This window comes from Schistocerca piceifrons, chromosome 3 (genome assembly GCF_021461385.2).
Source record: "Schistocerca piceifrons isolate TAMUIC-IGC-003096 chromosome 3, iqSchPice1.1, whole genome shotgun sequence".
Taxonomy (NCBI): Eukaryota; Metazoa; Arthropoda; class Insecta; order Orthoptera; family Acrididae; genus Schistocerca; species Schistocerca piceifrons.
In genome coordinates, this window is record NC_060140.1 from 131,582,490 (window position 1) to 131,596,413 (window position 13,924).

A 13,924-nucleotide genomic window follows, 5' to 3' on the forward strand; every position below is an offset into this window, starting at 1 on the left:
CGGCGACGAGAAGAAATTTAGCATTCACGTTTTCGACTTCCTCTGTTTTATGGCGCAGTTCACGAGCCCTTTATATGGGCCTTTTATAGCAGAGCCAGTACGGAGCTAGTCTCAGTATCGCTGCACATAAGTACCTTCCAGCACTTCACCATGTGGTGCGGCGCGTGTGCTGACACCAGCTACGCAAACAGTTGATGGAGTAAGCAAACAACTGCCCACATTTTCATTCTGTTCTGGGAATGACAAGTTCCTATTGTTCAGCGACCAGAATGTTACGACATATTCAAGCACATATTTGGGCGCCTCTAATGATGTTATTTAAAGAAAGAAAGAAAGAAACTGAAAACATAGGCATTCACTTCTGTGTCCTAACTGCCATGAAAAAGACTTCAAACGTCCAGAAAATCCACGCATCTCTCACATTAGATCTTCCGAGCGTTTTGTTCACTGTTTCTGCAACATTCTGCTGTAAAATATCGACAACATTTTTTACGATAGCAACGGCACATTGAGAGTCCATTACTTGTGCAAAGTTCAGTTAGGGACAATCGACCCTTCCCCACTTTCACATACGCTGTAACCGACAGTTACCGATGAATGCAACTGCTGGCGTTCTTCGTGTTGGTCTACATCTTGAAAGGTACAAACAGACCGCAAGCATACAACTTTTTGTACTGCTCGCCGTTCCTCAGTGGCGCAGTTGATCTACATTTTTCTGAACGGCATTGCTGAACACTTTTCTGAATAACGACCGACGAAAGTAAAATCATTCTCTGGTCCATTGATGTTAAATGAAGCAAGATTAATCTAGATCTCAGTTTGTTGATATGTTAATATCCCCAATAAATTTTTATTTTTATAGTAACTATACACAGCTGCTGTGGTAACCATATTGTCTCTTGATCCATTGACTTATACCCAAGGAGGGGACCAATATTTTCTCACCCATCACACTCACAGGATGGGAATAAAGTTACAGTGTTCTGTTATACGTCTTTCTAGGCCATTACCAGGTTGAGTGTGAAACTCTGTTTACCTGTCTGCACGAAGATTTTATGATGAGTGCAAAGAAATTTTCAGCTTTCCTTTTGTATCGTACTACAGCTCCTTCCAGTGTTTACGAGTATATGACTAGAGCTGCTGCTCAAAGTCACACAGTTCAGGATTATAATTTCCTAATTCCTTGTATTGTATCTAGCAAGACTGATGTCCGCCTACTACACTGTTTCACCACTAATCAGTACCAGGGTGAAGTTTCTTTTTGTATAAGTTTTTATGATTATTTGGTTAGAGAAAATTAATGATGTACATTCAAGAAAATTTTTAAATGTCATTCGTTTTACCTTCCTGTTTTTTAGAAACCGTGAGATAAATATACCTGCCCTAAAAGAAACACTAATGCAGATGATCTTTACAGTTAATCTGTGAACAAGTTACGTGTCCTACAGATCGTACTCAGCTCCAATTTGTGGTTTGGAACGTGTTAACTGACCATAGTTGCGCACGTTTCTTAAAACGGTATGTTTATGTGGCTATTATTAGATGGTTTCTCCAGTTAAACGTTTCATCAATGCACATCAAGTAGCTTACAACCTTTCTCCTCGTTCATTTGTGGTAGATTAGTTGGCGTTGGGATGTCTCCTGCTATACAAAACTGAGTGACCTTTTTTTATTGAAACAATGGGGAACACCTGTAGTAGTTGTTTCCCAGGCATATGTCGTGGTATGGTGTGAATTATTTAAACATGTTAGAGCAACCTTCCAAATTATTATACATAAGAAGTGTCTGAACCAAACATGTACTGAAGCACAAAACTTCTCTAACAAAGTGTTAGAACTGTCGAGAGTCAAATCTAAAATATAAGCGGTGCTCAATCTGAAATTAGTTAGCATTTACAATCCATAGGCTCTCTGTGTTTAGATCCTGAGTCTGTCGGGTGCAGAACTGTATAGTCTGTTTAAACTGTATAGCAGGTTTATAAAAAGAGATTAGGAAGAAATGGCGAGCGAACACTGGAAATGTAGAAGACAGCAAAGCAAGAGTAGGTACTTAAGCAGGTCCGTGATTTCTGACAATACAAAAGCTAAAAACTAAATAAAAGAAGCCTAACTGACCACTCAAAGTAGAACCTTTTGCGTCAGGAGAAAGAAATTTGAGCCAAAAAAGACACTAGTTGTAACGGCACCAACTTACTTTATATATAACATTATGAACACTGCACCTTAGTTCTTTTGCTTAGGCCTAGTTAGTTTTATTGCATGTGAGGAAAAGGCAACAGCGGTAGCTGGAGCCAGAGCGAAACTTCTGACTTTGTTCTGTATAATCTAGCGATTGATGTGATTGGTCTTGATTTCTCTAGAGAGTGTGCTGAAAATGACCGCTGAGGAACAGCTGGATGTTTAGTGGCTTATGATGGTGTGTGTATCAACATAGTAGAAAATAAATAGTGACAATAGAGATTTTTTTAAATATTTAAGAATGGAGACTAAACCGTAATCAAACCTTTTGTGGATACCCCTCAGAAGATTGTATTTAACTTCCTTGTTGAATATCACTGCTTTAAACTGAAGATCTTTCAGAAAGAAACTGCAGCAGCCACTCACTCTTTATATTATCAAATTTATTTTGTTGTCCATTACCGATCTGATGGTGCTAATTTGGGCTATTACATAAAACAAATAACAGGTCTGACACCTGTTATTATTAGACGGAGAAGGACTAGAAAGTACAGACAACATTACATATACTCCTACAAACGTTTATATAATCTTCTAACAAATGATGATATGAGAAATATATAATCTGATACGTCTTGGTGTTTGTAAGGGTTCAAAGTAGCAACTTTTTGTGTGAGTGAATATCCCACCAGACATTCTAATGGTTTTATTTTATCCATTTTGATCAAATAACATCGCAGATATTTCCGTATATTACACTCCACGAAAAACTGAAATGATTTCATTGTACCATAACTAGTTTCCAGGCTGATTTCCACAAAATCAATAAAAAACTTAATGAGATCCTCCCCAATGCTTTTACGCGGAGAGTGAGAGGGCCTCCACACCCTGTGTCAGTTTAGATGTGAAGGGGACGGGTGCAAAGTACATCTGCAGTGCGTAGGCTTCGAATACTTGTGTCAGTCTGAATCTGAAGAGGACCTGTTCTAAAAACAGCCGAAACAGCGCTTTTGTTTTTTATTTCTTTCTTGTAAAATAACGCTAACTATTAACCAAAGGACAGTACAAAGAAAAAGAGAAATTGGCCGGGCACAAGATGGACTCGCGCCCTTAAAGTAACGTAATTACGTATACAGACTGTCCATTCACCAGGGGAATCGAGAATGTCGATGATTGTTGCCTGTTATCGACATTGATAAAGGCGAGATATCTGTCCCGTGAACTCCAAGACTTTCGACAACGTTTTAATGTTAAGTTTGAAGTCGGATAACAAATGGCAAAAGAAACGGTTTTCAGGATCTTTTTCATTTTCTTGTACCGTGGAACCTTGCTCCTTGCCATACCGTATGATTCTGGGTCTACAGGAGATACTCTGTGAGTCTGCGAGTGTCAAAATATGTTACATGAATGGCCATACCTTTTCACTGCATTGACTTAGAAGATTCAATTTCTTACACCCCCAAGGTACCACAAATCTTAGTACGTGGCGAAAATTTCAGCTTGAGAGAAAGTGGTCATAAGAGATGATCGGACTGATCGGACAGTCGAATGCCGGCCGCGTGATGTCCTTAGGTTAGTTAGGTTTAAGTAGTTCTAAGTTCTAGGGGACTGATGACCTCAGAAATTAAGTCCCATAGTGCTCAGAGCCATTCATTACAGATATCGGAAGTCGTACGCTTGGCAGACCGGTAGAAAAGGACTGGTGGCGAGCTATTGCGGAACCAACATCAGATTTTAATGCGTGACAGGGTACAAGTGTGTCCGAACACACAATGCACGGAACATTTCTAACGATGAGCCTCCGCAGCGAGACTCATGCGTGTGCCAATGTTAACACCACGACATCCTCAACTACGACTGAAATTGGCACGTGACCATCGGAACCGGACGTAGGCGCGGTGGCAGAGCGTTGTATGGTCCGATGAATCTCGACACCTTCTTCACCATGTCGATGGGAGGGAGCGAATCCGTCGCCTTCCAGGGAACAGCTCCTTGACACCTATACCGCGGACTGAGACAAGCTGGCAGCGGCCCCATTATGTTGTGTGGAACTTTCAGGTGGGCGTCCATGGGTCCAGCGGAGCGTGTGAGGCCAAGGAGAATCGTACACTGTGGCGAGTTCCAGTTGATGGTCTGATGTGATGGTCCCCCACCTTGCCAGATCCGAAACCGATCGAACACATCTGAGATGTGAGTGAACGCGGCACCAGAGCTCATCTGCTACTCCCCGGAATTGACGGGAATTAGTTGACTTGTGTGTGCAGATGTGGAGCCACCTCACTCCAGCGACCTGCCAAGGCCTCACTGTTTCCGTGCCAAGACGTGTCGCCGCTGTAGACATACCGGCTATTAGGTAGGTGGTCGTAATGTTTTGGCTGATCAGTAATGTGTAGATTACATTTGCACGAGCCGGCTCCACTGTGATTCATCGCAGTGTCAATGCCCTTGGTTCTGCAAGCGGCGGCGAAAGCGGCGGGACAGGTTAATCTTTCGGTGTACCCGTCGTCCTTGGCTCAGAATGCACAGAAAACGGCTGGAACATGCTAATTCGACGGATAACAGGCTGCACTTGCGGGCCATAATTTGTTTCGCGCAAGGATGTATATTCACATATTTGGCCTTGTGTGCATTACGTGCCTGCTGAGCTAGTGCACGCAGATTTGAAACAGTATTTTTTAGGTCATTGCTAGGTCAGTCGCGGATCTGGTGCGAGGATTGTGACGTTATACACAGCTGTTATGCGCAAACCAGAATGAGCTTCCTTACTCATAGGGCCAGTATCCGCTGAGCTAATGCACACGTTCTGTGATTCACAGTAAAGTACGCGGAGAGTGAGAGGGTCTCCACACCCTGTGTCAGTTTAGATGTGAAGGGGACGGGTGCAAAGTACATCTGCAGTGCGTAGGCTTCGAATACTTGTGTCAGTTTGAATCTGAAGAGGACCTGTTCTAAAAACGGCCGAAACAGCGCTTTTGTTTTTTATTTCTTTCTTGTAAAATAACGCTAACTATTAACCAAAGGACAGTACAAAGAAAAAGAGAAATTGGCCGGGCACAAGATGGACTCGCGCCCTTAAAGTAACCTAATTACGTATACAGACTGTCCATTCACCAGGGGAATCGAAAATGTCGATGATTGTTGCCTGTTATCGACATTGATAAAGGCGACATATCTGTCCCGTGAACTCCAAGACATTCGACAACGTTTTAATGTTAAGTTTGAAGTCGGATAACAAATGGCAAAAGAAACGGTTTTCAGGATCTTTTTCATTTTCTTGTACCGTGGAACCTTGCTCCTTGCCATACTGTATGATTCTGGGTCTACAGGAGATACTCTGTGAGTCTGCGAGTGTCAAAATATGTTACATGAATGGCCATACCTTTTCACTGCATTGACTGAGAAGATTCAATTTCTTACACCCCCAAGGTACCACAAATCTTAGTACGTGGCGTAAATTTCAGCTTGAGAGAAAGTGGTCATAAGAGACGATCGGACAGACACACAGTCGAATAATAGCCGAAGAATTTTTTTTCCCTTGTGCTATAACAATTCTATATTTTTTTTTTTTTTTTGCTTTAGTCGGTACTGTGAAAACTTGCTTCTTGGCAAATTTGATGATTCTAAATCATCAGGATATGATGAGCGAGTCTGCGAATACCAAAATAGGTGATATAAATGACAGTATATTTTTATGGCATTGACTTACAAACTTCAGTTTTTTACATTGCCAGGGGACCGTAGTTCTTAGCCAGTAACATCAGGTGCAACTTGATACGTGTACCCGTTCCTGAAAAAAAAAAGGATTTTTTAGCAGACAGACAGCCGGAACAAACCGATCCAGTAAGGGTCCCGTTTTAACTGACTGAGGTACGGGACCCTAAAAAATATTGTATTTCTAAGATAATTTCTAAACATTTTATGCCTTGTTCTTCACAGCCTGTAAGAATGATGAACGCTTAATATCCCTATGAAGGCTAGCGCCTCTATAGATATTTTGCTGCGATTTCATCAAGAACAGATAAAACCACAGTGAAATTTCTATGAAACTAACTTTCAAGTAGTATTACGAAAGTGAAGTGCGAAGCTCACAAATGCAGGAAAAGAAAAGGCGGGTTTTCTAAAAGTCGAAAAATCGCATATACTAACAACAATGGAAAAACCTCTCAGTTTCAGGATATGTTTAAAAAAAAGACAGTCAACACCGTAAGTAAATTGTACACAAAATTCCAAAAGAAAAACTATTTTTAATTTATAAACAGCAAATTGCAGTAGCGTTATGTACACATTAGTTGACTAACGGTCAGTGACGATGCTTTGTAAACGTAAGTGAAACGCGCTTGGTATAAAACCTACTGACGTTGAAGTACGCAGAAACAAATAACAATTAGTGTATAACAGCTATTCCGAAACACGGCCATTTAAACATACAGAAAATATTTCTCTTCGAATACATTGCAAAATGTCATTTTCTTGATCAGTAGTCTCTACTTACATTTATTTCATAATCGCTCATGCCTCTTAATATTAATGTACTAACTATATCGCAAATTACAAACATTGCTCTTAGAGCACTTATGACGTTAACGCGTTTCTTGCCGCTTGGGGCGCTAGTGTCGCCCCAACAGTCAGACGGCAAGTTTCGCAGCAGACAGCGTCGCACCCGCATTTGTTAGACTGCGGTGGTGCCTTTAGCTTATAAAGCTGGCCGCGCTCAGAGCCTTTGTTCCCTCCAGCTGCTGAGCGGCGCTACCTGGGTTCGCAGGTGTAGTGACGTCACGCAGGTGACGTCGGCGTGACAGGGGCGAGCTGCGCGCACCTGTGGAGCGGCGCTGACGGCCGCAGTGGCTCCTGGACTCTCACCGGACCCTCATCACACTGACATGGACGCCGACACCAGCGCCGACACCAGGTGAGTCACAGCGGCTTGTTTATCCAACTTAACATTATGTGTCGTCACTTGTCGCCAAGTGCCGAAGTACCTCGCTCGTTTAGCTGTTGAATGATGTTCTAAACAATCAGGGCGCTCCCCCCAGCTATGTGTGAAGGCGCAGCGCGAGAGGCAAAATTAACGGCAGCCTTGTATCCAACTAAACAGTGCAGCGGAACTGCTCATATTTCATAGTGCACTCAGGGTAAAAATAGCGGATCTCTGCAACAAATTTCATAGAACGAACAAGTGATCCGATTTCCCCTACACTAGAAAATATATCAGATAATTACTTCCGCAAGCAGAAAAATACCTCTCATTAAAGATTCATTACGATTATTGTTATCGTTTTATTTTATTTCAATGAAACCGACAATAAAACGTCCTTCACAACTGCTGAAACAATACATGAGGCAAGATGTATTGTGTGACTGAGACAAATAATGACAATAATAATAATAGTAATAATAATAATAATAACAAATAACCGAAAAACAATAAGATTAAGTAAGGGAAATTTAGTGAATTTTATTACTATCGATGCACATGATCTGCTGATATTTGATTAGAGGAAACTTTTTTAAATATGGAAACGTTTTAAAATTTCGAAAATTCTCATAAAATTGTGAAATTATTGCATACAACATCTCAAAACGCGCACACTTTCATTGCAATAACCACATACTGGAAAATGTTGATATAAATTACAAAATAACTTGCGCAGGGAAGAATTACTATTGCTCAATATCACAAGAACTGATTTCTAATCTGATTTCGAGTCTGGATGTTCGGAATACTTTACCATATGTATAAATTAATTTGCGATATGAATTTTAAATGATTCGCTCCACATCATTACCATCTATCGTACGAAATGATCCGTGGAATGTGTAACTAACTAATCATCTGAAGTACCTCTATGAGCGAGAAGCATATCCAAATGTTTCGGATTTAATATTCATCGTCGGACAGGCTTCGAAATCCTTCTATTCCTACTTTGCAGACCGTACTCACATTTGCATCTCGTAATTATATGTTCGAAAAGAACAGTGTATTACATAAAAAACTATGTTTCTCGCATCCTGTAACTGAAATATAATTTGGCAAGTATACTTCTCAAGTTTCACCATTTACGTGAATTCTTAAGATGGAAACACGACTATGGAATTCATTCAAACAGTCCACTGCTCTAGAGCAACGGCAAAAGGAAACAAACTGAAGATGGTTTTGAAATCGATGTAAAGCTCTGTTATCCAGGATACCACAGTTGTGAAGGCTATTAATTATGTTGTTTTGGTCCTTAGACTACAGCAAATTTTCTGTACGATACTGACAGATTTTATGGAACTAATTATCTGTAAAATAAATGCATTTCACTAGTTGTTCTTCTTGCCTTGCTCTGTCGGCAACGTATTTCCGTAGAGAGCTGAAGGTGTTTAGCAGAATATCGGCAGGCTAATGTAGTGAAATCCAGGAAATGCGAGATCTTCTTTCGTTTTCAGTCATATAGAAGTTGTCCATGTAACACACAGCCACACTGTACAGTATGACCACAAATAAATGTTAAAACAAATCAGAAATATGGGGAGTTTCAAAAAGGTTCATACGATTTCGTAAAACTGTATCTTCTTCATGAGTGAATATGAAACTTTGGGGTGCATCTTACGCAAAGCATTATAAAGCTTGTATTTTCAAATTACCACCCGACGTTACAAGAGTGTCTCTTACAAATGCATACACCTACAATTACGTTTAGATCAAAGTTTTCATTTGCCTTTCACAAGTCTTCAACGTGGCATCCATGCGACTGTCGAACTCGTCCACACTTTCTGGGGTATGTCTGCAGTAACTGCATTCACTGTCGTTGCTGTGTGACGTCGCACTTTATTCAAATGCGACATACCTTGAGATCAGGCGACCTTGGAGGCCAATTGTGCAACTCGAGATACATAAGGAATATTTTATTGCACAATTCATTAAAGGTTTCTTACCATCCCATAGATGGAATATGGGAGGGATGACTGCCTACACGCCTCCATGCAAGCTGTTACTTGCCTAATTTTATCTGCGTGATCTGCACATCTAGATCAACATACGTATGCCGCAAACTACAGTATGGCGCATGGGGGAGGATACCTTGTATCACTATAAGTCATTTCCTTTGCTGCTCCACTCGCTAACAGAGCTACGGGAAAGGACTTACGCTTCCGTACAAGCCATGATTTCTCTTTCCTTATCTTTGTGTGTGTGTCGAGGTGGCGGTAGAATTGTTCCGCAATCAGCCTCAAATGTCGCTTCTAACTCTTCTAAATACTGTTCCTCAGACAGGAAGTAGCTCTGCCTTCACAGATTCCCATTTGAGTTCCCGAATCACCTCCGTAATACTTACATGTTGATTAATTCTAGCAGCCCACCTCTGAATCGCTTCGATGTCTTCCTTCAGTCTGACCTGCTGGGGATCCCAAATACTTGAGTAGTACTCAAGAATGGGTCCCGCTAAAGTACTGTACCCGGTCTTCTTTACAGACGAACCATACTATCGTAAAGTTCTCCCAATAAACAGAAGCTGACCATCCGCTTTCCCTACTATAATGTTTGTGTGTTCTTTCAGATTTCATATCGCTTTCAACGTTACGCCTAGATATTTAATCGATGTGACTCCGTCAGGCAGCACGATACTAATACTGTGTTCGAGCGTTACGGGATTGGTTGCATTTGATTGCAGGTTTCTACACATAGAGCTTGCTGCCATTCATCACACCTACTAGAAATTTAGCCTGTCGTCTTGTATGCCCTTACAGTCCACGTCGACACCTTTCCCTACACAATTTCATCAGCAAAAAATCGCAGACTGTTGCCCATCCTGACTGCCCGATCATTTATGTATATAGAAAATAATAGCCGTCCTATCTCAGTTCCTATCTCAACAAATGAGAAGCTCAAGGGGTTGTGTCGCCAATTTCATCGAGCCTGTGGGCACTCCTGACGATACCCTTGTGTCTGATAAATGTGATAGATGTGTAGGCAGCTAAAGAATATTCTTAGTTTCTGCCCTGAAATACGACACTTGAACTTCTCTAAATGTATTCTCGCTAGACGTACAGCGTCTTTCTTCGACTGGTTGCCAGTTAGGGCTTCTTGAACGTGTCTGTTACGCTCTGTATCCAGTCAGATAAGCCTGTGACTCTTCACAGTGCCCTCCTACATTTACGTCTGTACTCGGAAAGCCACCTTACAGCGTGTTGCGGTGGCTACCTCGTGCACTACTGTCACCTGGTTCGCGGAAAGAATGGTTGCTGGTAAGCCTCTGTGTGAACTCGCGTCTCTCTGATTTTACCTTCATGGTTTACTAGCGAGATATGCGTAGGAGGAATCAGTATAATGCTAAATTCTTCATGGACTCTGCGCTTTCGGATCTTCAACAGTGAACCACCTCGTGATGCAGAACTCCATCCTCTTATACCGTCTGCCACTGATGTTTGCTGAGCTCTTTGAGGCTTTCGTGCTTACCAAATGAAACTGTAATGAAATGCGCTGCTCTTCTTTTGATCTTCTCTATTTCTTGTATCAATGCTGTATAGTAGGGATCCCAGATGACGAACGACAAATGTTCCAGTATTGGTCGAACGAGGGTTCCGTAAGCTGCTTTTGTGGGTGGACTACACATCCTGAGGGTTCTTCCAATGAATCTCACTCTGACACCTGCCTTACCTGCGATTAGTTTTGTGTGGTCTTTCCACTTTAAATCACTACGGGCGCACACTCCTAGATATTTTATTGAGGTTACTGCTTCCAGAGATTCTTCTGCAGTCGTGTAATCATACAATAATTTCTGCAATGTATCACAATTCTTTTATTTAGGAGGCGGTGAGCTGCTAATTTCTGCATCAAGCGCCGATCCTGTGCAGGTCTTCGCTACAATTTTCTGGTGTTCCGACTTCTCCGTATACAATAGCGTCATACTTCTCAGTATACAAGAGCATCATCCGCGAAAAGCCTCATACAACTTTCAACCTTATCCACTAGGTCATTTATGTATATTCTTGTACTGGACGAAATAATAACCGGCGGCACAGTGGTGGATTCTTATATTTACTTCTGGAAAAGGGCGATTTCGTACCATAACATATATTATAACCTGAAAAAGACGAAACAGTTCACTCTGAAATAACCCATTGATGCTGGAATGTCATGCACAGTGTCTTAACTTTTAGTTGGCAGACCACTTTCTAGTTCTGAATCGGTAGAAGTCTGACGGGTCCGGCCGCTAATAATTTGTTTTGGCTGTGGCCAACATTAGATAGCTCACAGTACTGTTTGTTTCAGGTACCATTGTTGTCTGCTGACTGTATTTAGCAAGGTTTCTTTCCTTGAGTTTTTTTTTTGCTTCCGTGAGTGATTTCTGCTTTCATGGAAGTATGAAGCGCAGTTTCTCGTGCCATCATCGCAGGGACCAGCCGTCTCCTGTTCCCCCCCCCCCCCCCTCCACCCCTCACCACATAGCTCCTCACCCGTGGCTGTACACACTGATCGTCCAGAATATTCTGACCACTGCCGTACTATCTACATTAACCCGTCCAGGCGATAGCAGCGACGCCTGGCGAGGAATGGCTGCTAGTCAGACTCACGCTCGGTGTATCTAGCACCAGGGAGCGTGCCGTTCGTGTGTAGAATGGGGAAGGCGCAAGATATCTCAGTTTGCCTGAGGGCACACTGTGATGGCCCGGTGGCCCAGTGCGGTGTAACGACGGCTTTAGGTTTTCGTTTGATATATGTATGACCATGTGCAGACTTCGTCACCTACGTCGGTTACAAACCACTTCAAAAAATTATTTATATTCTTTTTAAATTGTCATAGAATGGTTCTTGAACGAAACTGTAAAACATCAGTTGAGTCGTGTGCAGAGAATTACATCACTTGGGCCAATTGGTTTTCGTAACTTTTCCGAATTTAAATTTCGTTTGTTTCTCCTCAGAAAATTATATCGACACACATTATCTTGACCTAATCGATATCAGAATCACACATTAAATAAACTTTTTAGATTCAAAGTTTCAGCCAACGCTGTCTGAATCAATAATCTTGTCAAATATATTATTAATCCGTTCACATAACTCTTCATAAATAAATCTTCAAGACACGTGTTTCAATTTTAATAGCATACACTATTTTATTAGCTTCCTACACATACAGATGTGAACTTGAGCGTTGACAGACAGTGACTAACATCTCAATAAGATTAAGCTCATTATGACGTCATTGTTGTACAAAAAGAGTATAAAAATTCATTTTTAATTTTTTAGAAACACGACGCAACAACTCGGTTCCAGGATCTTCTGTTGCTCCTTGGCTGTCGACCCGCGACGTATAGCGGCCAGCAATTTCCTCTCTGGTCGCGGCAACGAAGATGCTGTCCCCGTTCGTTGCGCCGATCTCTCCGTACATGAAACACATAAAAAAAAATACAAAACTTTTAGATAATTCACATCTATTATAAATAATAAGAAAACACATAAGCAAAACTAAATTAAACTTATAGTCACCTGCAAACTGGGCTGACTTTGGTGGATGGGTGACGCTTAATTTCGTCCCACTACATACCCCACCCACAAGCTCAGTTTGTCAGGTTTTAACCGGAATTAAACTGTTCAATATATAATATTTAACTGTTAATACATTTTCCTAACATTTTACGTAACTTAGGGTCCTTGCTATTAGATAGATTTAATCCTTTTAATACGATATCGTTGTGACTATTTGTCATTTACTCTTAATTGTGCTCTTATGGTAATTCGTAACCGAATATAGGGAGATTGCTCCTCTTCAGTTAATAGTTGCTAATAAATACTAATTTAGTACGTTCTTTAACGTTGTACATTAGGACAGAGCGTTCAAATTGTGATAGATTAGTTTCAGTTTCATTTATTTACTAGAGTTATTCTTTTCAAGAATGTATATTACTAATAAGTTTCTCACAATAACTAATAGTACTATTTACTTTACGTCATCCTCTTCCCTAATGCCTTATTTATGCCTGAGGTCAAGAAGAAATCAAGCAAAACTTTCTTTAGAATCTCGGCACGGCTTTCTTTACCTTCGGACACCTTGTTGGGTAATGGCCATTTATTTAGGAGAAACAAGCGAGAGAGCCCCGTTTGGTGTGTTCTATATTAACACTATTACAAACCTCTATTAAAGGCACTCTGCTATGTTCTCGTGAGCCATATAGCTCTGGACGCCCATGGTCCCTAAAACTATTAACCATCCCCTTTGGTTCCTACTATCCGAGTAAATTTAAAATACGCAAAATTCCTTTAGACCTAAGAGCAAAGTTTCCTCCATATAAATCCCCCTTTTGGTTATCTTTCTCTTTTTGAAGTACCAGTAGATTATTGTAGAACACATGTTTAAGCTTTCTGTCATTTATTTAAAATAACACGTAACTATCACGAAAAACTTCACATGAATAAACTATGAACGCTCTTCCTTGTGTAACATATACTAAATATTAACTTATTTAGGAATGAAGGGTTTCATTTGATCAACACTATATAATCCTTTAATTACACCTGATGAAGGTTCCATAAGAAGTAATGCTTTGGGATGTACAATCTTATGTACAACATATGGACCTTCAAAGATCAAGAAGAATTTTCTACATTCCTTACCGATCTTAGAACTTTTAGGATGAGATCGTACTAACACAAGATCTCCTACCTGAAATGAGGGTTCTATAGGCTGTTGATTATAACTTTTAATTCTCCGTTCGGCATTTTTTACAATCTGTTCGCAAACTTTTTCGTCTGGAATGCATTGTT

The 13,924-nt window shown here is 40.9% G+C and overlaps 1 long non-coding RNA gene across 1 annotated transcript in view; it reads left to right on the forward strand.

Moving 5' to 3' along the window:
* The window catches only part of LOC124789808, a 108,632-nt gene extending 96,172 nt beyond the window's left edge, over positions 1-12,460 (forward strand). The window contains exons 2-3 of the long non-coding RNA XR_007016169.1: positions 6,941-7,087; positions 12,410-12,460. This is a non-coding gene — a long non-coding RNA (uncharacterized LOC124789808). The remainder of the gene's footprint in view (positions 1-6,940; positions 7,088-12,409) is intronic.
* Positions 12,461-13,924: the final 1,464 nt, after the last annotated feature.